Genomic DNA, 25586 nt, shown 5'->3' on the forward strand with positions numbered 1-25586 from the left:
CAATTTAACCCAAAATGTTAAATTTATTTTTTTTTATCTATAAGTAAGACGTTGTTCCAAAACGTTTTGAGCTTATTTATCATTGATTTTGCGACGGAAAGCGTAAGCTTATACTGTTATTCGCACGAACAAGAAAATTTCTGCAGGAAGAGGTCCCATTTAATCCAGTTAATCAGAGAACTTGGCGAACAATTTTAGGTGAAAATTAAATGTAAAATGTTTTATTCAATTCTGCAGAAATTTTTTCAGCACTCAAATGTGTATTTTTCATAATTTTTTTAACTGTAAACCTCCGATCACGCATTGTTAACTTTGCCAGTTGACCTTTTCTTACCGTGTTTTCGATCCTATTCTTGTCTTTAAAGCATTTTATCAAGCACTTCACTATAGAATGGTATAAATTACCTAATTTAGAGACATTTAAAACCAATTTACTGCTACTGTGAGGAAACAATTCAAATTTCGAATGGTGTTTGTGGTGTTTTTCAAATACCAGTCATTTTAAAGTAATAATCACAATATTAAGGAATAAATAATCAAAAAAGTAAAGCCAAATGACTTTTAAGGGTCAACACAATGCAAAAATAATAAAAAAATGACATATGATAGTTTTAATCATGAATGTATTCGAAAAAATTTGAGTGTACGACGACTTTTGTGGCGTATTATTTCTCCGTCTCTTCATTTTTTGACAAATTTCAAAAATAAAATCTGGCAATATTTTGAAAAAAACTACTGAGTTTTATTCAGAATGGCATAAGAATGGTGTGAAAAAAAAATTGGACTTCATATTCAAATTCAGTTTTGCGTTATTTTGGTTTTACTACAAAATTTCAAGGTGTACGAACACTTTTGGGAGCCACTGTATATAGGAATATTTTCTTTTATTTTCTTTCGTTCTTTTTGTTTTCTTTCTTTCTTTCTTTCTTTTGCTTTCTTTTCATTTTGTTTTCTTTCTTCCTTTTTCTTTTTTTGCTTCTTCGAATTCCAGATTACGTAGCCAAAAAACTATATTTTAGCGACTTTTTTTTTCTATTGTAAAAAAATATTTTTAAACCTCATTGCCAGACTAACGTGAATTAAAAAAAATGGTGATTTTCAGGTTATTACTGCATTTTATATAGAATTCAATACCGCATTGAACCATAACAACGTAATTCTATATTTAAAAAAAAAATTTCATAATTACTTACTAGCGTTATGAGAGCGCGAGTACCAACCTTTGTAAGCACCAGACAAACATTTTTATGCTCTCCTGCAAAGTTGTGACAGTTTGACTTACGTTAGTCTGGCTTTGAGGTACAAATTTAATAAATGCATCGGTTTTCAACAATTAAGCCCAAAATCCAAGAATTTCAAACAAAATGCTAAGATTTCTACAGAGTCCAAGATTTCTATTGAGTAACCAAGACTTAAAGCCAGAACACCCCAAGTTTTGGCAGCCCTACTATACTAGCCTTAACTTGGGTAGCTTGATATTTGTGATGATCTAACGGGCAAAAAACAATAGAATTTTTGCAGCGGATTTCTACATTTTTGCTAAATTTCAACAGTAATATCAGGTTACAAAATTTCAGGTTTGCTCCTTTTCATTGCGCGCGTCACAAAATGTAAAAGCCATTTGCATGTGAACATTTGCCAACTTCTCAAATGGAAGTAACTGCCCGTAAAACGTGGTAAACAATTTTTTTTTTTTTTTTTGTTTTCCCCGCAAGGAATTCACTCGAAGCAAAGCTTCCAAACAAAGATATCTGCTCGTATTATTTCCGTCGTATCTTAACATTTGTCAACTCCTCAAAAGCACGTAAGGGGCCATTCATTAATTAAGTAAGGGTGACGAGGGGGAGGGGGGGGGGCGGTTGGAAAAATCTCTACATACCTTTGCTTTGGGGGGAAGAGGTCTAACCCATTGTTACGTAATATTTTCCAAGTCTATATTTTTTATAAGAAATCGCGCAGTCAGATTTGGCAGGGATCTTATTGCATTTGCGTCTGGAATGTAAAAAAAGTATTAGGATGAGCTATGTTTTATTTGTTTTGCAAAGAATGAATAGTGTTGAATATAATAAAAGTCGCACTGTGTATGGAATGTTTTATTTTTAATTAGTATTGCAAGATTGCAACATATGCAAAAAAAAAAAAAAAAAAAGGTCAAAAAACACTTAGTCTACATTCCAACTTCTTAGTAAATATTTCTTTACACAAAAAGGTTTCATTTAACAATAGTGAATTTAATGAAGATTCCAGTGATATATGTAAGATTCGTTATTTTATTATTTTGAAAAACGAAATGCAATCTTACGTTCGAATAGGGGGGAGGGGTTTGAAAAATCTTACGTACCATTACATGAGAGGAGGGGACGGGGGTCAAAAATTGCCAAAATGATCCTTACGTAATTAATGAATGACCCCTAACTGCCTGTGATACGCGGGTAAACAAAAATTATTTGTATTCTTCGCAAGGAAGCCACTCCAAACAATGCTTCCAAACTAAGATATCTGTTCATATTATTTCCGTCATATCTTATTCTGCGTCAAAACATGTGCTCGACAAGACTTACTCGAAGTAAGAACCAACCAATAGCGTGCAGAACACTCATTATTAAAAAATCACAGCCGTTCGAAGAACATGAAAAAGGGAAATGGCATATAAGAAGAAAGACACGATTTGAGCAAGTTCTGCCTTTTGATTAAACGAACCGTTTCGTGTTTCGTTCGAACTCAACTAAGTACGCAACAGGAAAAGAGCGGGAACTAATTAAAGAGCCGAATCATATGCGGCGATAAGTCTTCAATTTTTTTTTCTCTCGCGTGTTCTTGTTTCTTTTTCCATTTTCCCCTCTTTCGTAATCGTCGTACTTTGTCCATTGTGCGGAAGCATACAGCTGAGCTGAGGTGCTGTTAGCCGATGAAGGTCGAGATGTTGTTAATCAAACATTAGAGCGATAAGCATAATGGGAAAATTTAATTTCATACTTGGGTTTTTTATTCGGTAGAAGAAGCAGCTAAGTCGTTGTAAAAACAACTTGAGCCTGTCATTTTATGATCAAAAAGAGAAAAACCCATGTGTGAGATAAAAGGTTTTAGCAATCAAGGGCTGATCGGTGGGGGGGGGGGGGGGGGAGAGCGAATAAAAATATGCTCAATATGCGAGTTTTGTCCAACAAAGGGAGAAAAGGCCGACGCATCAGCTTAAGTTTAGCCATTTTGGATTGGATTTTTCATTGTTGCACTTCTTGGGTTACCACAGCAAAATTTCGGATTTCGCCAAATTTGCAGAAAATAATATTTTATTTTATAAATAATTCACGTTCCGCTAATAATTGCTTACAGTGAACAATCACCAACGCGGTAACTCGCCAGAAAAGACAACCACTCAAACACGCGCTCCGATCGAAAAAGGCTGATATTAAGCTGATGCGTCGGCTCGTATATATAGGGGCCTTAGGAGAAACAATCGTTGTAAAAACGAACTCAGCTCGTCATTTCATCATTTAAAAGTGAAGTACAAAATTGATTTTGATTATGACTTATTGAAAGCAGATCCGACGAGAGGCCTTGTTAACCTAGTCGGAAACTGGGAAGAACCCTGGCCTTACAGGGGGGGGGGGGGCGACACTGATGCAAAACAAGAAAGGAAAAAAAAAAGGGGGGGGGGGAGAAACTCCGAATAAGCGGGAAACGTAAAGATAAAGTCAAACTTACTCTTTTGGTATTTACTGTTGTGGCACTTTTATAGAATTAATCATTTTCTAGTAAGCAATTTCGATTTTTCTTCTTTTTTTTTTGGGGGGGGGGGGCGCTATTTTTCAGCTACAAAACTGACGAGAGATTCACCTTGGCTCTCTGCTGCCCTGATTGAAAGTTAGCAATCAAGGATTGTTTTGCAGGAAAAAATTAAAAAGCGTCATGGGATCATTTAAATTTTTTATTTAGGCATTTTATTCGATAGAGGAACAAACTGAATCGCCGTAAAAATAAATCTCGCTTGTTGTTAAAAAATTTAAAAAATAAGTACAATTGGAACGTTTTAATTTTTTAGAACGTTTTATTGAACAGAAGGGGAAACTGAATCGTTGTAAAAAACAAACCAAGTTTGTATTTTTGTGATTTAAAAGAGAGAATATTATTGATTCAGATTTTAAAATTAAAAGTTTACCAAAAAAAAGTTCATGGAACACAGATTCAGTGTATGTTTGTTCACTTGAAAACCTCCTCCCCCCCGCCCACACCCCCTGCATCCGCACTTGTTTTAAGAGCAGAAGAGTGAAAAGTAATATCATTCGAAATACAATAATACTTTCTTAGTATGTCACTAAACTGAATTCAATTTTCCTAACCACATAAAAAAAGGGCAACGTCCTAATGATTAACAAATTCGTTGTTTCTGATATTATTGCCTGAACAAAGAATAAAGAACCGAGACAGAAACCCAATTTATCCTCTCCTCCAGTCATCCCGGATGAAGAGGAACAAGCAATATCTTTGTAGCGAGGCTTCCTCCGAAAAACGTTCTCTAACAAGGAAGAGCCCAAACGCTGCACGTGCTAGTCAAAGAGCCATAACTCGTCCTTGAGTAGAGAAGAGAATTTTTCAAGGAGCTTCCATCGTATTTCCTCTTCTGGATTGGCAACATATCTGCCTCGTCTGCCACAGCTATGATGCTTTAGAACACTGATGTCGGTAATTGCTATTTAAAGCTCCGGAGAGCTTAAAAAAGATGGAGATATCCTCCGAGAGCTCAAGTCTACAGCCATGTTCGAATGTCGCTCACTTTCTTTTTCATTACTATTACTTTCTAGAGATTTTTTCTTCCTTCCTCTTTGGAGGCCGCTGCCTTCTTGTTCTGCTACTGCTGGAAATAAACTCGGCATTGTTGATACCCCGCTCTTGCTGAATCGGCATTTTTCTTCCACCCTTTCCATTATTGCTCTTGATTTCTTCTTTTTCTGTAACTTGTAGGGGGTGTCTGAGTGATTCAAGGGTCAACATTCTTTGCAAGTCACGTTGCCTGCACTCGAAAGTGCGTGAGCACCAATCTTATGGCCTAATGATGTTTCAATTATATTCCTTTCAATAATCTAAATTACTGCAACTCCAATATTAATTGAAAGTAAGCCTACCCCCAACCACACCATTGTGTTTGAAAATTCACCTTATAATAAAGTGATCTTAGTATTGTAACTTTCGATTTATCTTTTTCTGATCTGAATTTTAGTTTGAAAGCTTGATTTTTTTCTTCTTTCAGTCAATAAAGTACCTGTGATTTGCATAGCGCTTTTTTTTTTTTTTTTGAATTCCAATATGCTGAAACATGAAGAAAAGTATTTTCTCTAGAAATCCATGCATTACTCTAAAGATATTAGCAAATTAGCAATGTGTTGTGAAATCACTCTGGTGGCCCGAGCAGCACTCTGGCCGAAGAGGTTAGCAACCTGTAGAGTAGAGATAGTCCCACTCCACTAAAATTGATCTATCTCACTCTGAAACGAGTCGACTATTCCATACAATATTAAAAATCACCTATGCCAGCAGTATCTTCTTGAAACTAGTCCTATATTGCAATCGCACAAAGCTACATTCCAAGCACCTGCCATAAGAAAAACAATTCAATATCCATGTAAAAGCGTTCATTCATATCTTTTTCCTCTTCTTCACATTGATTATTCAACAATTACATCATTCATTACATCGTCTGCTTCTTAACTCTTTCTCTCTTATTGCAAGTGGACACAAGTACCTTACACTTAGAAGGCAAGAAGAAACAATCCATTTGCACCAAGTGCCTTAATAATCATGCTTTTCTTGCGTACATCCTCGACTGTATGGTGCCGTCTAGGCAGCCCCATACAGCCTTACATTGATTATTTAACAATATTATAAAACAGTGGCGGCGATTCGGGGGGGGAAGGGGCAAGGGGGGACGACTGCCCCGCATTATTTTCATCATCAAAGATTGCCTCAACGTTAAGATTTTTACTTCAAAACATTCTGGGTGAAATTTCTCGAACGTCACCAAATAATGTTTAAAATTTCAGTCTTAAAACATTTTTCGGGAGAAAATCTCCGAGCGCACTCCCTCCTTCCTTTCAATTCAAAGATGACCTAAATTTGCATTATAAAGACTTTAGTTCGAGGGAAAACATTCAAGAGAAGAATCCCAACAGATAGCGTAAAACTGCGTTTTTAAGTCTCAAATTGAAAAAAAAAAAAAAAAATCCGGCGATCTTTTTCTTAAGTCCTCAAAGGAAGATCAAAACTGAGTTATTAGGATTTCATCAGTAAAAAAAAAAAAAAAAAAAAAAAAAAAAAAAAAAAAAAAAAAAAAAAAAAAAAAAAAAAAATACTAGGAGAATCTTTGAACCCTTTCGTTCCTCCTTAAGTCAATAAAAGAGAAGTCTGAAATAACGTTTTAAAATACATTTAGAAAACATTTTAAACTTTGCATAATTTCTGGGAGTAAACTCTAAACCCCCTGCTAAGTTTGCTAAAGATGGCTTTAATTTACGTCTTTAAGACATCAGTTTTAAAAAAAAATTCCAGGAAGAGCCTTCCTTACCCTTACATTACCAAAGACAGTCCAAATTTCTTCGGGTTTTTTTTAATTATAAGTAGTAATTAGACTTTATTAAAAAAAATCATCATACGAGGACAGCCCTGGAAAGTCCTTTCCGTTCCCCAAATGTTGATAAAACTCTTCTAACACGGCGTTTTTAAAACTACAATTCCAAACCATTTACGCGAGGGAACTTTAGAACCCCCCCCCCCCCCCCCCCAGTCACTAAAGATAACCTAAAAAAGTCTTCAACTTCTTTAAAAAAAAAGTTTGCCCCAGCACTTAAAAACCCCACTCGCCACCTCTGTTATTAAATCTGCTTTCAAACTACACTCTCTCTTCTTGCACGTGGATATATCAAGTACCTCAAGTTCGCAGAGAGCAAGAAGAACCATGCGATTTGCACCAAGTACCAAAAAAAACGGGTTTTTGTTGAGCATATTCTTGATTATATGTGACTGTCTAGACAGTACCATACAGACTCATATTGATTATTCAACTTTATGTTACTAAACCTTCTTCTTCCAAACTATCCTCCCTCGCCTTGCAAGTGGACATATCAAGTATTCTCACGCTTAAAGAGAAAGCAAGAAGAACCATACCGTTTACCCCATGTTCCTTAACAATCAAACTTCTGTAAAACATATTCTTGATTGTATAGGACTGTCTAGGCAGTGTCATACAGTCTCATACTAATTATTCATCAATATTATTGAATCTTCTGCTCCCAAATTGCCCTCTATATTCTTGCAAGTGCGTCACGTTTACAGTGAGCAAGAAGATCCATGCCATTTACACCGAGTGCCTAATAACTAGGGTTTTTTGAGCATATTCCTGACTGTATGAGTCTTATAATGATTATTCAACAATATTGCTAAATTTTCTGTTCCTAAAATGCCTTCTCTCGCCTTACAAGTGAACGTATAAAGTGTCTCAAGTTTATAGAAGAACCAAGCCATTTACACCAAGTGACTTAGCAATCAGGCATCTTCTGAGCAATCTTTACTGTATAGGGCTGTCTTTTAAGCGGGATCTTGATCTTGGTTGTGTTGGACTTGCTTCGAGTCAACAAGCCTTTCGAATCTTATCTTGCTGCGTCACACATTGGGGGATTCGTATCGACAATAACAACAAATCTTCGGCTTTAAATGGTTTCCTGTTTAATGTGCTTTTACCTAAAGCGATAACGTGTCTGACTCGCAAGGATGATATTTTTAGCCAATTTGCAAAGATATTTCACGCACTGAAAATCTGAAAAGCTGCTTAAAGAGCGTATTTTCTCACTTTTTATTTTAAATAAAAAAAGGGAGGGTGGTAGCAATTGGAATTTAAGAAATGTTATATTTGAATTGTTTACTTTTTTTTAATATAAAATGTCAAAATTTTTAAACGTTAACAATCCAAATATAGTATAGGAAAAAGTAACTATGGGCACTCTCTTTTGTGTTTGATTTAAAGTTATTTTCAGTTCGAAAAATTATAGATTTTTGTCTTTCATTAACAATAGTAACAAGTATCCTAAATACGAGAAGACAAAGAAAGGAATTAATATCACCTTGGTCAAAAACGACGAAAAAGGGGTGTAAATATGGGCACCAATTTAAGAAAAAGTTACCAAAAATAGATTTAAAGCAGGACAAAACTAAAGAAAGTGGTAGAGACTTTATTCCTTATTAGGTTAAAAAAAATATTTACAGAAAACGCAAACAGAACTGGCTCTTTTTGCCCCGGCACAATCAAAGTGTTCCCACATTTGGCACATAACACATTTCACCCAGACCTCTCCCCGAATGTCTTCAGGGGGCCGATATTTACACCAATATCACTAAGAAAGATGACCACTATCATATGTAACGTAAAGGCGTGCGTGATTAAAGGTGTGCGTCAAAAAGTAGCTTAAGATCTCAGATTTCCCGATATCACTGTGAAATTGTAGTTAACTGAGCATGAGAACATGAAAGGAAAACGATTTCACATAGGGTTACATCCCTAGTAATTGGCAGGTCACCAGTGATTGGCACTTCGAACAAAAATGTCCTAAAATAAGATTCATATCCAAGCTTTTAAGAGTAGAAGGCTATATAGCAAATGAATGTACATTTACTTTAAGGATTATAAATTCAATTCATGTTACTAAATGGTAGCAGTGCATAGGAAAGAGAGACAGTAATGGCTTGTATCAAATCAGACATTTTTGTTGCAAAAGCTTCTTCTCTGGCTTAAGGGAAGCATATACATCAATCCATTAAAATCAGACTAAAAATGCATTTTAAATTTTTGCTGTCAAAAGTTTTGTTTAGTTAAAAGGTGTTACTTTAAGTGGACAGAAGTATATTTTTATCCTTTTTTTGATTTTTGAAGTAATGATGGATGCCATTTAGTGGTGCTTCAGTTTTGGTAGTCCCCAGTAAATGGCACATGTTCCTATAGTCACTAATGTGTTGCGCACTATATCACTAGTTTGATTTCTGATTCTTTTGAAGCAACAATATTAAATGGGTTCTACTATTGATTTGAATCCTACCGAATATACTGTTAAATTTTTAAGAGAAACAATATCTGTAAAAAACAAATAATGTTTGGCCATATTTGTTTTCGATTCTCTACAATCAGATAGATATTGCGAGTGTACAGAATCGTTTAATTTTTTATGGTCCCTTAGAATCAGGGCCGATCCTAGGGTGTTGGCCGCCCGTGTGCAAAGACCTAATGTGCCGCCCCTCAAGAGTAATTTGCATACATTGACTAATCTTTAACGTCCATATAAATCTTTCTTCAAATATCTATACCAAGTTTTAATTTAAAAAAAAGAAAGAAAAAGAAAACAGAAGAATGATGAACGTATAAGAAGAAGAAAAGTTTTATAGTAAGAAACACCATAGGTACAATTTACATCTTTTAAGAAAGTAATCGATGCCAAAATTTACTAGTCGTAAAAACGCAGTTTAGTTTGTCTTCGGGGACATCAGAGGAAGGATGGAGGAGGGGGGATTGCTCCGAGAAGATTATCGAAATTGGCGTACGAAAAATAATTTTAGTTCATCTTTGGTTGTAAAGTCAGACCAAACAACGTATGTAGAAGCACAAATTTGTAAATTACAGCCATGTCTTTTCATCCATAAGCTCATTATTTTTTGCATTGAAAAAGGCGTTCCCTGTAACGCCGAAACACGTGGCTGTAATTTACAAATTTGTGCTTCTACATACGTTGTTTGGTCTGACTTTACTATTCAGCACAAAGGTATTTATTTATCTCATCTTTGGTTGTGTTCGGTTGCAAGGACAAAAGAGTCGGGTATATTCAAGGTGCATGGAGACATTTTCAAAATTGACGTCAAATATCGCAATTTTAGGAACTTTTTCGAGACTTCTGTTGAAAGTTATATTGGAGCTCTTTCCTAAAATTCTTTCAAAATTGAAATCAACTCGAAGCTATTTTTGGTGAGCGTAGCTTAAGAAGGATCGCGCTCTCCCCGAAAATTTTCCAAAACTGAAGTTTTAAACACGCAATTTTGGGTTACCTTTGTTGAAGTTGCTAGAGGGAGGGAGATTCAATCGTCTCCTATCGAAAGTTTTCGAAACTGAAATTTAAAACGCAAATTTAGGCTGTCTTTGCTTACGGTAGGGGATCTGGCGGCCTTCCGCTAGGTGTTTCTCGGCACTATTGTTTCAAAACCCCATTGTTGGCTATATTTGAAAACGATAGGGGTAACGTGAAAATGTTCTGAACCGAAATATTTCTCGGAACTAAAATCCATTATGGGCTATTTTTGGGAAGGAAGGATTTTGGGGCTCCCAAGCGGATATTTCTAAAAGCGTAATTATATATTATCTTTGGTGACGTTAACGAAACTGGGAAGCTTCGGTGGATCTTTTGGATATTTTTCGATATTAATATCTAAAAAATATAACTATTGACCTTTTGTCCACCTCACCTCGACCATTGATGGGTATGCCCTATCGCCGTAAAAGGTTACATAAGCCAGGCAGTTCTAATCCGGAATTTATTAGAAATTTTAGTCCCAAAATCACAAAATCATATTTTAGGCATTGTTTGATAAGTATGGGACAAAGAGCGGGCGGGGGCTCAGTGTGCCCTCACGAACTGTTTTTTGAAACTAAAGTTAATTTCAGGCTAGTTTAGGCAGGAAGGGTTCTGTGACTCCACGGAATCGTCTAAAAACGAAATTTTGAGGTATATAGGGATAGGGTTGGAGAAAAGGGGGATCCGGGGTCCGTCGCCGAAAGTTCTTGAAACTGTTTGAAAAACGCAATTTTAGTTTGTTTTTCAATACGTTAAGTGAGAGGGGGTGGGATGAGAGGCCTCTCTAAAGACGTTAATTGAGACTGTCCGTAGTGATGTTTGGGAATGGATTTCGGGGCCCTCCATCGCAAAAATTTCGAAAAAGAAATCCAAAAAATGTCATTAAGCCATTTTTGATGACATTAGGAAAAGCTGTCCTCTGAAAACACATTTTGGATTTTAGAGCCAACATTTTCAGGCTATGTTTGATTAAGTTAAGGTGGAAGGGGTTGTAAATTGTAGAATTCAAATAAGTTAGAAAATACTATGAGGTAAGTCAAGTTAAAATTTATTTACATTGAAAAGGATTAGTAAAAATTAGGCTTGCGCCTTCAAAACACAACTGAAACTAGCACATTTCGACCGATGCAATCTGTTTTTATCCTTTGCCGTTGCCAATTTCATTTTACAATATTTTATAGCAACGGCGCCCTCTTCTGAATTAATCTAACCGTGACAGGAGTGAATCAGAAACTTAATTGGGTCCTTAAGATCGATGGTTCAACCAGCGAAATTTTCCGAAAGTAAAGTCCTAGAAACGCAATTTTAAGCCTTCTTTAGTTTCGTCAAGGCGGTCATGGCATCCTTTGGATCTTCGTTTTGGAGCTACATTTAAATTTGCTTCCCGATGCAAGAGCCCTGTCCTCCTACCTGATCAGAAACCGGGCAGTTCATTCGGGATCTTAATTAGAAAAAATTACCGTAAAGGGGAAAAATTACAAAATTTTAATTCGTCATTCAAATACGCTTGACTCTCAGGGGAGTCGCAATTTTCCACTTTCTCTCCACGCATCCATGATTATTGAACACAGAATTTGTTGTTTGAAATGCTTGCAAGAGTATCTAATCAGTATAGCTTCTTTCTTTTACAAATAAAATATGTCTTTATTGTTTAGGTCTATAAAAGTTTCGGGGGGGGGGGAGGGGGTAAACATTAGTGCCGCCCTCAGTGCTCCTTTTAGAAGGCACCCTTTCATGCTTCAGGAGGGGGCCATTTCCCTCATTTCTCCTCCCCTGTATCCATGCCTGATTAACGGTTCTGTCAAATTTTGCAACCAAATGAAGCATGTGTGTAAAGAGTAGATATTAATGGACAATGAACCAACAAAATGTTCCTTAACATTCTATTTTTCTTAAACTATGCTATGCTGTCGGTAAATCGAAACTTACGTACCTTGACAATTGAACGTTTGAAATTCAGCATATTTATTCGATTTATTATAAGTTATCTTGTGAGAAATTCTTGAGGAATTTTGCTTGATTATAAGAACTATATGATGCGGCCCGCGGCTGCCCCTTGCTTTGGCCGCCCTTGTGCGGTGCACACCCTGCTAGGATCGGCCCCGCTTAGAATCATCGGGTTAATGTTCCTTTATCTAGGAAAATAGTTACAATTCGTAAAATCAAAACTGCATAACGACTAATGAAACAGCAATAATCTCGATATTTTTTTTCATTCAACACTCTAAATTTATTTTTATTTCTCTAAAATACTTTTTCAACGTCAAGATGTGTAGTTTAACATTAATTTATGTAAAATTACCTGCCTTAAATTAACATTAATTATGTTTCTTATGGTGATAAAATCTGTATGTAATCCAAAAGTGAAAAAAAAATTGAGTTAACAGTTCTATTAACATGTGCCAGTTACTGTCATACACTGGGGTATCAGGTGCCAATTACTGGTAATTTTGGTAACTTTTTATACATATATTTTTATAAAAATATCAATTCAATTGTTTTTTCTTTGAGTGAACTAAGTAGATGCACAGATATGCATTCTTTGATACAAAAATATTTGCAAGTTAATATTTTTTCCAAGTAATGAAACCAGAGGTAAGTTTAAAAGGACAAACTCTTAATGTGCCAATTACTGGGGTCGTCACCCTACCTCTTAAAGCTTTGCAGTCCAGAAAAACACCAATATGTATATTAACTCATGATGCATGCACACTATTGAAGAATGTTTTCAACTGCTCTCCACCATCTACAGTCTTCGTCGCCAGTTTTCAGTATCTCCCATAGCCACTAGGGAGGGGTGTCCGTAGTAACATATGTGCCCGTTTTGACACCTTTTAGTATACGTATTTCTTTCTTCCCTCTTCCTTGCATCTTCTATTTCATCCTTAAAAAAATAATTTTTTTGTGGAATTGATTCCTATTATGGTCTTCACTGTTTTCGTATATTCCACTCCTTTAAAATAATTTTTCACCTCAAACAATGTCAAAGAGTATTTTTACGCATTGGAATATTCTTTGCCTAGCGATATCTTTGCTGACAAGTATAACAAAATATATTGTAAAATGTCGAATTTTACCCATAAAATTTGAGAAAATAAAATACGATTTAATCAGCATATCCCGTTGTCATGCTTAACAATTAGAAGCCAAAAACAGCTTTAGAACCTTAATAAGCATAAAGTAGTCAAACTACTCATCTCAGTTGATTTATAGCAGGGACCTGAGTACATAACAGCATAATGACGCACGTAAACACGAATGTTGCCACAAAAGAATGTGTCCGACAAAATATTTATTAAATTGCTTCGATAATGCTGTATTTATTGCAATAACAGTTGCGGAAAGAAAATGACACTAAAAGAAAAATTTAATTTGTGTTAACTGGTAAGGTGGTGTTGGTTAATTGGAAACTCTCAATTTGCCGAATGATGATAATTTTGCCGATTGGAGCTCCAAATTTCGCCGAATAATGATAATTTTGCCGAATGGAACTCCAATTTTCGCCGAATGATGATAATTTTAACGAATGGAACTCCAAATTTCTCCGAATGATGATAATTTTACCGAATAAAACTCCAAGTTTTGCCGAATCGTCAGACAAAATTTTCCGAATAAGGAAATTTTTGGAAGGTCAGAGTGACCTCCTGTGACCTCCCATCGGGGTGCCCTTTGTAAGATATTTCTAATATATAGGAACAGTGGAACAAGTGACCCAGCGACAATGTGATAGATGAGACGCACTGTGATAGAATTAGATGAGACGCACTGTGATAGAATTAGATGAGACGCACAATCAACTAACTCAACTTTGTTTGATTTTGCCTAAATGTTTGACACGTGCTTTTACCTTTTAATGCAGATAACAAATGAAATCTTACAAAACACATTTGAAAAGGGGAAAATAATAAAAAAAAGTGGAACAAATGTGACTTTATTTAAGGGAAAAAACGTGTTTTCCCTGTAATGGCGGATATAGCATGCGCAATTCCTTCAGTGGAGTCAGAATGGTTGTTTTGTTCTGTATGAATGGGAACGGACAAGTTCCCGTTCGAATCCAGAGCACTTTGGGGTAAAAAGGACCTAATTGGAAGAAGATGGAGTAGTTTTTAATGCAAAATTACTGTAAAAAGTGAACACTGCGGTGATGTAAAGGAAGGAAAATAACTGATATAATGACGTAAGTTAGGAAAAAAGGAAAATAAGGTTTGCAAATAGTGACATTATATTTAATGACGCAATGATAGTACATTGACTCTTAATTTAGCTTTCCTTGACTTGAAATTGCAATTGAAGAATTCTGGAGTCATATCTAGCCACGTTAAAGTGTAGAATATTTTGAAAATAAGGAAATGAAAACGAAAAATTATAAAATATTTATCATATTTTATTTTTGGCATCAATTTTAAGAACTTCAATTATCCTCATCAGCAAGCTTTAACTACTGTCTCCTCAATGGTGCTCCCCCGCCCCCAGTTCAATGACACAAATCCCTCCCCAATTTTTTTTTCTTTCAACCATCGTTCCCTTTTTTATTTTTTAGCTGTCTTATTTTATTTTATTTATTTTTTTAAATATTTATTTATTTATTTATTTTTAATTACTATTATTATTATTAGAAAATTTCTATTATACGCCAATGACATACACACAAACTAAATAAATGAATGAAATAAAATATAAACTGAACAATTTTCATTTCAAATAAATCAATAATAAATTTAAATAAATAAATTAAAAAACATAAAAAATCCCCCCAAAAAAATTTGCTGGCACAACTTGCTCCACAATCCACCCCTCCCCCCTATGAGTACCCCCGTGTCTCCTTACTGTGTTCATAGTCTTTCTTCAATATACAGTGTGTCCACGTTCAAATTGAACCAGTTGCATTTTCACTATCGTTGGTCCAGTCCAGATGCATACTTCCAATTGAAAAAAAAAAAAGATCTAACTGAAGTGCAGGTCCAGAGTTACGACGTTAAAATTTTGTGTTGGGAGAAAAAATAATGAACAAATAGAAAATCTACATTTGTATAGACTATTTTTTTACTATTTGTATAGTATCCGTGGTCCCTTTCGTCATATTTAGAATTACCTACCTAAAAAGGTAATGCAAACACAAAACATTTACGACCACAATTCTCAGCGATATTCGAGTTGAAAATTATAATACATTGCGTATGGACCGGGGGGAAAAAAGCAAACATACCTGCCTGTCAGACGAACAATTAGCTTTTATGCAAGAATTAATTCAAATGCTATATTATATCTGAAAATAATTTTTATAGTTAAATATTTTTCTTTGTAAGAAATCATTTTTTGTTATTCATTCTTTTGCACTCACCACTTCATGGAATAAACACTAGGGTATCGAAAACCCACCCCACCACAGAGAGAGAGAGAGAGAGAAAGGTCTAAGATCTAGCCATGTAGCGGCTATGTGGCCACGGAAAAATGTATAAAAAAACACGTGTTTTGACCGCTCTAAATGCCATGCTTCATTTCTTTGGAGAATATTAAAGTCACGGGAAAATACAAAACGGAAAATAAACCAACGGAACGGAAGCATAAGAAATATAACTTCCGTAAAGTCACGGGAAAAATTTAAAGATAATTTTATTTTACGAAAAATTCCCGGCTATTCTGCTGTCGTTACTTTTTCCGTTTTTTAAAGGAAATATTTCGAAAAGTAGAGGGACATTATCCTCCTTAAAAAATTTCAGTGGAGGACAAATGCCCGATAGAATTGCTGCCTGTACCACCAAGTATATTATCTACAGGCAAAAATTATAAAGCACTTTCGGAAAATCGCTTTGATCTGATGCATTAATTAATCTTGAAAAATATACTCGTGATTAACTATATATCGTTGTTATAACAATACCTCCTAACTTTGGATTTCCCATGATAATTCAAGTCAACGTCCTCCAAAACATATTTTTACTCCCTAATGAGTCGTGGGACATAATTTTTCCCACCATCATCGTTCATTAGCATAGGAAGGAAAAAAAATATATTCTTCAAGGTTGAAGCGCTCATTTAATAACAACTCATTGAACTCGAAAGAGCGCTTCTTGAATTGGAAATGATCTTTTCCTTAATTCCAAGGTGCAGTGAAAATAAATAACAGCTCTTATGGTTAAAGTTATCCACCACAGATTTTTAAAAAATCTTACAATGTTGTTATACAGTCGAGTCCCGACTTACGCAAGGGATGCGTTCCAGGACATTTCGCGTAAGTTGAAATTTCGCGTTGTGGAAAAGGATATGTGTAAAAACTTTTATAAACATACCCATACGATTAAAGATACTTGTAAACACCACCTCAAACTGTTAAAAACCATTTCCATACATATACATTACTGTTTCTTAAACAAAAACTTGAATTTTTATTTACTGTATTTAAAAAAAACGTTTTATTCAACATAAAAAACTGTAACGATGCGAAAAATCAATGATCAATGGGAAAGGAAGTCGTAAAATAAACCACAACGGTACGCACATTATGTGGTAAGAAAAACAAATGCACTATAGTTGTTGAAACTCTCTTTTTCCTTCTCTCTTCACAAACTTTAAATGGAACAGCGCTCTTAGGTGTCATTATATTTCATCAACTTTCCCATATAGAATGAAAAAAATAAATGGAAAATGAGGAGTAGTTATTTGTATAAGCGATGTTTAGACTAGTACGGTGTGGGAACTTCCGCCCTCAGCGATACCAAAGGGATAAAGAACCATTCACGAAAAAACCGCGATTCCCTTTGAAAAATTTTCATGTTGCGGGTGAAGAATTCGCATTAGGAATAAAATTCTTTACCGGGGGGAAAAAATCGCGTTATAGCGAATTCGCGTAAGTCGGATCGCGTTGTAGCGGAAGTCGACTGTACTTTGATCATTATTGTAACATTAATCGGTGGTTATTGTGTACATTAATAACTTCAATGCTCAAATTGGTAAACATTTATGATCGTTGTAATGATACAATTACGGAACAAATTTCATTGGTTAAATTTTCATGAAAAGCTTAACAGTTTCCAATATTGCATCTGGAGCATGTGCATGAAGTAAAGCAGGGCTGTCCAACTGCAAAGAGCCCACGGGCCAGAATTTCGGTCACTGATCACTTGGCGGGCCGCTGTTTGAAAAAAGTTGAACAATAACTTCTTACATCTTATTAGTTTTAGGAATTTTAAATCAACAAAGGCCATAAAGTCAGTGAGGGGGGGGGGGTCTTAATTTTTAACCAATTGCAGGTAGGTTTTGCTTATCTGAAATGTTTCTCTTTTCCCTCTCTGTCTTCCCCGCCAACACGAGGCAATACTATTTCTAGGTATTTGTTTGAACACCAGCGTGCAGGAAAGGACTACTTGACCTTGACCTGCAGATGTCCTGTACCTTTTTCTCCCAATGAAATGAAAGGAGTAAAAGAGTGATCAAGAGGAAATTTCGGGGATCCTGGCTTGATCAAGAATGGTAGTCTCGGATGCTTCTTGATACCATAAAATGTCGAAAAAAGAAATATGCTGAATAAGAAGTTGTCGGGTCGCACGATATGTGTTGGCGGGCCGCCAGTTGGACAGCCCTAAAGTAAGGTAAACACACAAGTAATGGCCAGTGCTTCAGTAGTGGCCACTTCAAGATTACTTATACAGGTTGTTCCGTTTTAACCTGCAAGGCCTCTGTTTTCGCAACCGTTAGTCCTAGATGCATACTTCCAATTGTAAAAATGTTCAAAATCAGACACAGTGTTGTTAAGATATTGAAAGTTTGAAGCAAAAATAAAAATGAGTGAAAAAAATACAAAATTTAACTTTTTATACGGGCTCTAGATCCCCTAACTGATATTCAGGGAAATGATCTCCATTGAAAAATAATTCCATCACAAAAAGTTTGACATGAGTACGACCAATATTCACCGAGATATGAAACACAGCGTTTTTGTGATTTATACCACTTTACACTCGCCGTCAATGACACTTTTTAGGAGAAAATATAACATAGGGTGGTTATAATGGGTAAGGGTTTAAAATTATATGTGTGCGTAGAGTGTATTTTTTCAAATTGATTGAGGTTTTGTTTTGTTTTTTTGCGTATCGTGGCATAACATTTGCATTCATTTTTGAATAGCAATGAAAAATATAAATACTTTGTTTTTTTACTCCGACAACCTGTCACTTTTCTGAAAAGGCGATAAGTTCGAATCTCATCTTCTATATGCTCCCTTAAAACTTTGAACTCGAATATCTCCTTGAGTCAAACTTTTGTGTTAGTAATATCTTTCAATGGAGATTATTTTCCTGAATATAAGTTAGGGGACCTAGAACCCGTATAAAAAGGTAAATTTTGCATTTTGAGGGCTCAATTTTACTTTTGCTTAAAACTTTCAATTTCTTAATTCTGCATCTGATTTTGAACATTTTTGCAATTGGAAATATGCATCTAGGACGAACGGTTGCGAAAATAGAGGCCTTGCAGGTTAAAAAGGAACACCCTGCATACTTTGAAGAAAGAAATGAACAATAATAATGTTATTAATATATTGGTACTTTATGTAACCATCATATAGAATCAGTTATTTGAATTTAAAGTAAGTAACGTAAATTCTTCATATGGGGGAATGTCAGATGACCACTACTGAGTTTTTCAGATTTCGGAATGGCCACTACTGGATAAAATTTGAGGTTTGGGAAAAAATGGATAAAAAATTGAACAAATTTAAATTCTAGCACTTTTAGAAAATGGGACGATTCAGGAAGAGTTGGGCTGTAATACGCTCATTGAGTTTCAAAAGAGGGAGTTAATATTTTAGATACACAGTTTGAAAATATACTTTATTGTGGCTACTACTAGTGTGTTTTAAACCTTGAAGTAGTCACTACTGAAGCATTAACCACCACTGGTGTGTTTACCTTATTTCTTCTATTTTCATTTTAATAACTGTGCTGAGTTGTAATATTTACAGTAATGGGTTTTTGTTTTTTGTGATTAATGTTTAGAAATGGATTTAGTAAACAGTAAGAAGTATCTTTGTGTGGAGAGAAAATAAATACATATACCGTATCACCCCGCATTAGCTGGCATGCCGGAAATAAATGTGGGATTGACCAGCATGCCGGATAATTTGGGGTTCCTTTACAAAAAAAAAAAAAAAAAAAGAAGACGGAAAAAAAAATTTGTTTATTTAGTCAAACTACAAATATATTTAAAGTTAAACAAGAAGCAAGATAAAATTAATATGTGTTTGTTATTAATACAAGTCATTCATTATAAATTTAGCTTAATCCAATAAAGTGATCGGCTGAGAAGCAATCGTAGCAAATGTGATTCATTTTTAATGTTTGCTATAAATTAGTTTAAATTCCCTTGTGCAATTTAAAAAAAAAATAATTTTAGGACTTTAAGTTTTTGTTGCATTTCATTTTTTTCACCCGAAATTGTTCTTAATCAATTACGAACATTTTTCTTTCCCGAATTTTTCTTTTCCGAATAATAACAGTAAACTTTTTAATGAGTATTTTAACAAAATCAAACCGTTTATTAACAAAAATAAGATAGTATATGTAACTCACAGTCAATTCGTACCTTCTCTCAAAAAAGGGAAAATTTTTTACTCTTATTTTTCATGGGGCAGAAATAATGCATATTGCAATGAAACTTCGTATAGTTAACAGATGCACTTTTCTGCCTGTAGAAGAGGTAATGAACACAAAGTCGAGCACTCTATTTGATACAGAACGCCACTTATCGTGTTCACCGATTAATCAAAATCTGTTAAATTTTAACCCCAAAAGTCCATTTTAGTACTTGCTTAAGCTGTGGATCAATAGTAGAGCCATTCAAATAATTTGAATGGTAAAATTTTCTACGCATCCACATTAATCAAAAACGTATCACAATCCTGTGAACGCATTTTTGCGACAAAATAATCCATATCGCAGTGAAGCTTCGTATAGTTAACAGATGCACTTTTCTGCCCGTAAATGAGTTAATGAACACAAAGTTGAACCCTATTCGATACAAAACGCCGCTTATTGTGCTCATCAGTTAATTAAAATCTCTTAAATTTTAACCCCAAAAGTCCATTTTAGTACTTGCTTAAGCTGTGGATCAATAGTAGAGCCATTTAAATAATTTGAATGGTAAAATTTTATACGCATCCACATTAATCAAAAACGTATCACAATCCTGTGAACGCACTTTTGCGACAAAATAATCCATATCGCAGTGAAGCTTCGTATAGTTAACAGATGCGCTTTTCTGCCCATAAATGAGTTAATGAACACAAAGTTGAACCCTATTCGATACAAAACGCCGCTTATTGTGCTCATCAGTTAATTAAAATCTCTTAAATTTTAACCCCAAAAGTCCATTTTAGTACTTGCTTAAGCTGTGGATCAATAGTAGAGCCATTTAAATAATTTGAATGGTAAAATTTTATACGCATCCACATTAATCAAAAACGTATCACAATCCTGTGAACGCACTTTTGCGACAAAATAATCCATATCGCAGTGAAGCTTCGTATAGTTAACAGATGCGCTTTTCTGCCCATAAATGAGTTAATGAACACAAAGTTGAACCCTATTCGATACAAAACGCCGCTTATTGTGCTCATCAGTTAATTAAAATCTCTTAAATTTTAACCCCAAAAGTCCATTTTAGTACTTGCTTAAGCTGTGGATCAATAGTAGAGCCATTCAAATAATTTAAATAGTTATAATTATTACGCATCCACATTTATCAAAAACGTATCACAAGCCTCTAAATGCACTTTTGCGACAAAATATTTCACATTGCAGTAAAGCTTCGGATAGTTAACAGATGCGCTTTTCTGAAAATGAAATATTTCTCTAATGAAAGGTTTTCTATTTGCTTATTAAAAATATTTTTGATCAAATAAATGAGTAAACAAAAGAATGAATAAATAAATGAAAAAAATGAAAAATAAACAAATAAACTGTTCAACTTATTAGTACATATGAGAAAAAAATAAATGAGTTAGTAAAAACGTGAATGAATATGAGAATAAGGAAATGAATGACTAAATAGGTGAATTTTTAAATGAAGGAATGCAAATGAATGAATTAGTAAATGAATAAGTAAGTGATTTAATAAGTGGTCGAATAAGTAAACAAAACGAGCTATTTCCCTTTGCCTCACATGCAGTTGACTAATTGTACAAAACATTGAAAATAAAATAAGCTAAATATTAAATCAATAAACACTGCACCAAATATTAGTGTGTCTCAATAAACAAAAAGTTAATAACAAGAAATTTATCATTTAAAATGATAAAAATAATTTTTGATTTAGAGCAAAATATTACAATATGAGTTAATTTTGTAAAAAATTCTTGCACTATCACATGTTTTGATCTTCAGAGATAACTTCTTCCTGACTCGAATAGACTGCATGTGTTACTACATTCTCATATACAGTCAATTCGCGATAACTCGAAGTCCGATAACTCAAATATTACTATAACTCGAAGTTTTAATCAGGTCCTGACCCTTTTGTCTTTAATTAAATGATAATTATTCTCAATATCTTGAAGTTAACTTTCTTTAAGTCGAAGTTTTTTTCAAAGATGACTCGAAATTTATTTCGGAAGAACCAAAAAATGAAAGAAAGAAACACAAGTGACACTATATATATATATATATATGAGAGAAAAATCAATTCACTTACAATTCCTGCCCAATAGACCTCTATATTTATAACTCTACATTTGATTCATAGTTTAAACAACTGATGTTTCGGAATAAGAAATTTTTTTAAGTTTAAGAGAAAACGATAAGTGGCATTTTTGAGGAAATATAGTGTTCAACTTTATGTTCATTACCTCTTTTACATGCAGAAAAGCGCATCTATGAACTATCCGAAGCTTCACTGCAATATAGAATATTTTGTCGCAAAAGTGCATTTACAGGATTGTGATACGTTTTGGATAAATGTGGATGCGTAGTAATTATAACTATTCAAATTATTTGAATAGCTCTACAATTGATCCACAGCTTAAGCACTAAAATACTAAAATGGACTTTTGGGGTTAAAATTTAAGAGATTTTAATTAACTGATGAGTACGATAAGTGGCATTTTGTATCGAATAGAGTGTTCAATTTTGTGTTCATTAGATCATTTACAGGCAGAAAAGCGCATCTGTTAACTGTACGAAGCTTCACTGCGATATGGATTATATTGTCGCAAAAGTGCATTTACAGGATTGTGATACGTTTTTGATTAATGTGGATGCGTAGAAATTTATGCCATTCAAATTATTTGAATAGTTCTACTATTGATTCATAGCTTAAGCAAATACTAAAATTGACTTTTGGGGTTAAAACTTAAGGGATTTTAATTAATTAATGAGTACGATAAGTGGCGTTTTGTATCGAATAGAGTGTTCAATCTTGTGTTCATTACCTTTTTTGCAGGCAGAAAAGTGCGTTTGTTTAACGTGCAAAGCTTTACTGCAAAATACAATATTTTGCCACATAAGTGCATATACAAGAATGCAATAAATTATAGGTACATGTGAATGTGTAACGATCGTAGATTCATATTAGTCGAATTGCTCAACAATTGATCCATGACTTAAACAAGTACTAAAATGGACTTATGAAACAAGGACGAGGCTAAAATTTACGAGTTTAACTGAGGAGTGTGATAAGTGATATATTTTGAAAAGAATGAAGATTTTTGACCTAGTTATTTATAACCGATGTTTTTATCTTCTTTAAATATATAACGTTTCCTTTTCTCTCAAGCCCTTCAGCCAAAGATATTTTCTCTGATAAGTCAAACTGCACTGAAACTGAACTGTTGAAAAGAACCAAATCCACCCGAACGGAATCAAGAGCTGAGAAATTCAAATTTTATTGAAATGACTTCCTTATGATAGCGTTTCCCAAACTACGGCTCACCTGTTGAGTTTATGTGATCGTAATAAATGAGCAATTTAGTTTTATCGTAGCAAGACGTTTTTCGCTACTAACTTTTGAAATAAAAAATCACGAAAGCAAACAAACGAAGGTCAAAGTTTTTTCTTCAACTACAGAAAAATGTTACGCATTAAATGTGAACACAATTCGAAAATGGTCACAGAATTTTAAATTTTAAAAGAGATTATTTGATGACTATTTTTTTTTCATTTAAAAATTTTCCTTTTTACCTGAAAAAATCTCCTTTGATAAAAAAGCATGTTGGTCATTGGAATGACGTATACTGCCGTGCTAAACACAAAAGCCGTAACTGCACTTTTTGTCAGAATTGAGTTACGGTCACCAGGTGGTTCTTTGCCACATATTTCACCAAAATACAATGTTTTATGGTGATTTGTCGATGGGAAATGTTTTTTAAAAGAATCTGAAAAAGTTGCATCTGGATCAAATACATGGAGGCGCAAAACTTTAAACGGCAGTTTCCCATTTTGAACTCAACTGCAGATACAACTTTTGCACTTAGTACGGCAGTAAAGCAGCATGCCACGTTAAAATAAATATAATGTATTTAAAAAAAAAAAAAAAAAACGGATAAAGCATCCAGACATCATCTAGCATCCAACCACGAGCCTTAATTTGAATTTTGACGTCCGGAAATCAAATTATATTTTTCGCAATCACGAATTTCAGTAGGACCTTCGACGTAGGTTTTTGTTTTTACTAATGGCTCACATCGCAACCATAGTTATTGCGAAAAACAAAATTTGAACTCAAGGCGTCAAAATTAAAATGAATGGCAGGGACTGGATGCTGGATGTTATTTTTGTTCAAAAATAATTGTGTGAAGTCTAGAGGGTCGGATATAAAGAAAGTCGCTTACGGGGGACGTGGACGCCGTCTCTCAGGAGGAGGGACATGCTCGCGGAAACCCGTGGACTAAACATGGACGCTATCGCCCTGGAGAAGGAATAAGCTCGTGGAGGCCCAGAGACCAGATGAGCTTGCATTAAAAGCATAGAAAATAAAATCAAGGGAACTTTAACTAAGGTCAAATGAGAGCAATAAATTCATGATTGTTCAAAAAAAATTTAAAAATGAAAGAAAAAAAAACTATGACTTTTTTAAATTGGTTAAGTATTATAAAAAAGAAAAAAATGCACCGGACTCAAAATGGGTCGCAATGTTTGAAAGTTTATGCCATAAACTTTATGGCATCACAAACATTATGAAATCACGAATTTTTGTGACTTATATTTGAATAATATAAATCTACGTTTCCAAAAGTTGCAGTCTTTCATAAACTGCAACTGTAACAAACAGTGCTGTATTTTCAGATATTTTATACTCACTGGAAATTTCCAATTGCTTTTCATTGCTATATTTTTCATAGTTTAGTTGAATTAAGTTTTAAATTTATATTCACTTCTGAAAAAAAAAAAGAAAGCTTCAGACTGTTTAACAATTTGCTGTCGTCGAAAAAAATATTACATTGCAAATGAGATTTTAACAATTGTGGGGTCTCCCGGAATGAACTGGAAGTTTCACGGTTTTTAGTGAAAACTATGATTTTTCTAAAAGTTTATGAACTATGTATGAAGCACAAATAAGTATTCAAGTACTATAATGTGCAACTTAATGTAGAACCCGTCAATAAAAAATTCCTTAAAACTAAAATTTTAGCATTTGTCTCCTGGAATCGTTATGAAAACCTCACATTTTTGAACATTAGCCATAATCTAAACATATTTACATTGCCCTCTGAATAATTTCGATTATTGTTTTATTGTGCAAACATTGCAGAAAACAAATTCGGAATATGACTTTCATTTCTATTTCATCTACAAACCTATTGTTTTTATGATTTCAAAGCTGCATGAAAAATGTGTGTATGTGTTTTTTTAAAATCATCAGTGTGTAACGAAAAAAGTTAAAATCTTAAAAACGTCACTTTCAAACTTCAGGTATGCAATAGTTAATTGTCGTCTCTATATTTGTTTATGTAAGTGTAATAATTTAGTCAAATATTTGTTTTTAACTTCAATGAAAGTTCAACAATTAAAACATGCGTTCTTGAAGGACAACAAACTCTGAGGCATCTGATTTTCGGAGGTGCTGATGTAGTAGGAAATAAAAAACTCGAGAAACGTAAAAAAAAAAAGGGAAAATAATTTACAATCTGGGATAAGCACAAGGCAGCAATCAAGATCCTTGTTTTAAAAGATAAATTCATAGTTAAAAACCAGTGATTCCATGCAACTGGATTAAACTGATGAAAGTATTTTAGCTACTAAAAATATTTCGCTAAAAGATTTATAAAAAAAATTCTAGCATTTTATCAAAGCAATGGCGTCCAGTAATAATAGATTGTATAACCAGTAGCAATTACCAATAAATCTATCACCCTTTTATAGAAAATGTAATATCAGTTTATTTCCAAATGACTGGAAACTCACTCAACTAGCAAGTTCTCTTTTGCAGGATCTAAACGTTGTGTCCAGAGAAAATTAAGCATGGATAGTTAATAAATAGAAGGTTTTTCCGGAGAAG

Source organism: Uloborus diversus, chromosome 9, assembly GCF_026930045.1.
Source record: "Uloborus diversus isolate 005 chromosome 9, Udiv.v.3.1, whole genome shotgun sequence".
NCBI lineage: Eukaryota > Metazoa > Arthropoda > Arachnida > Araneae > Uloboridae > Uloborus > Uloborus diversus.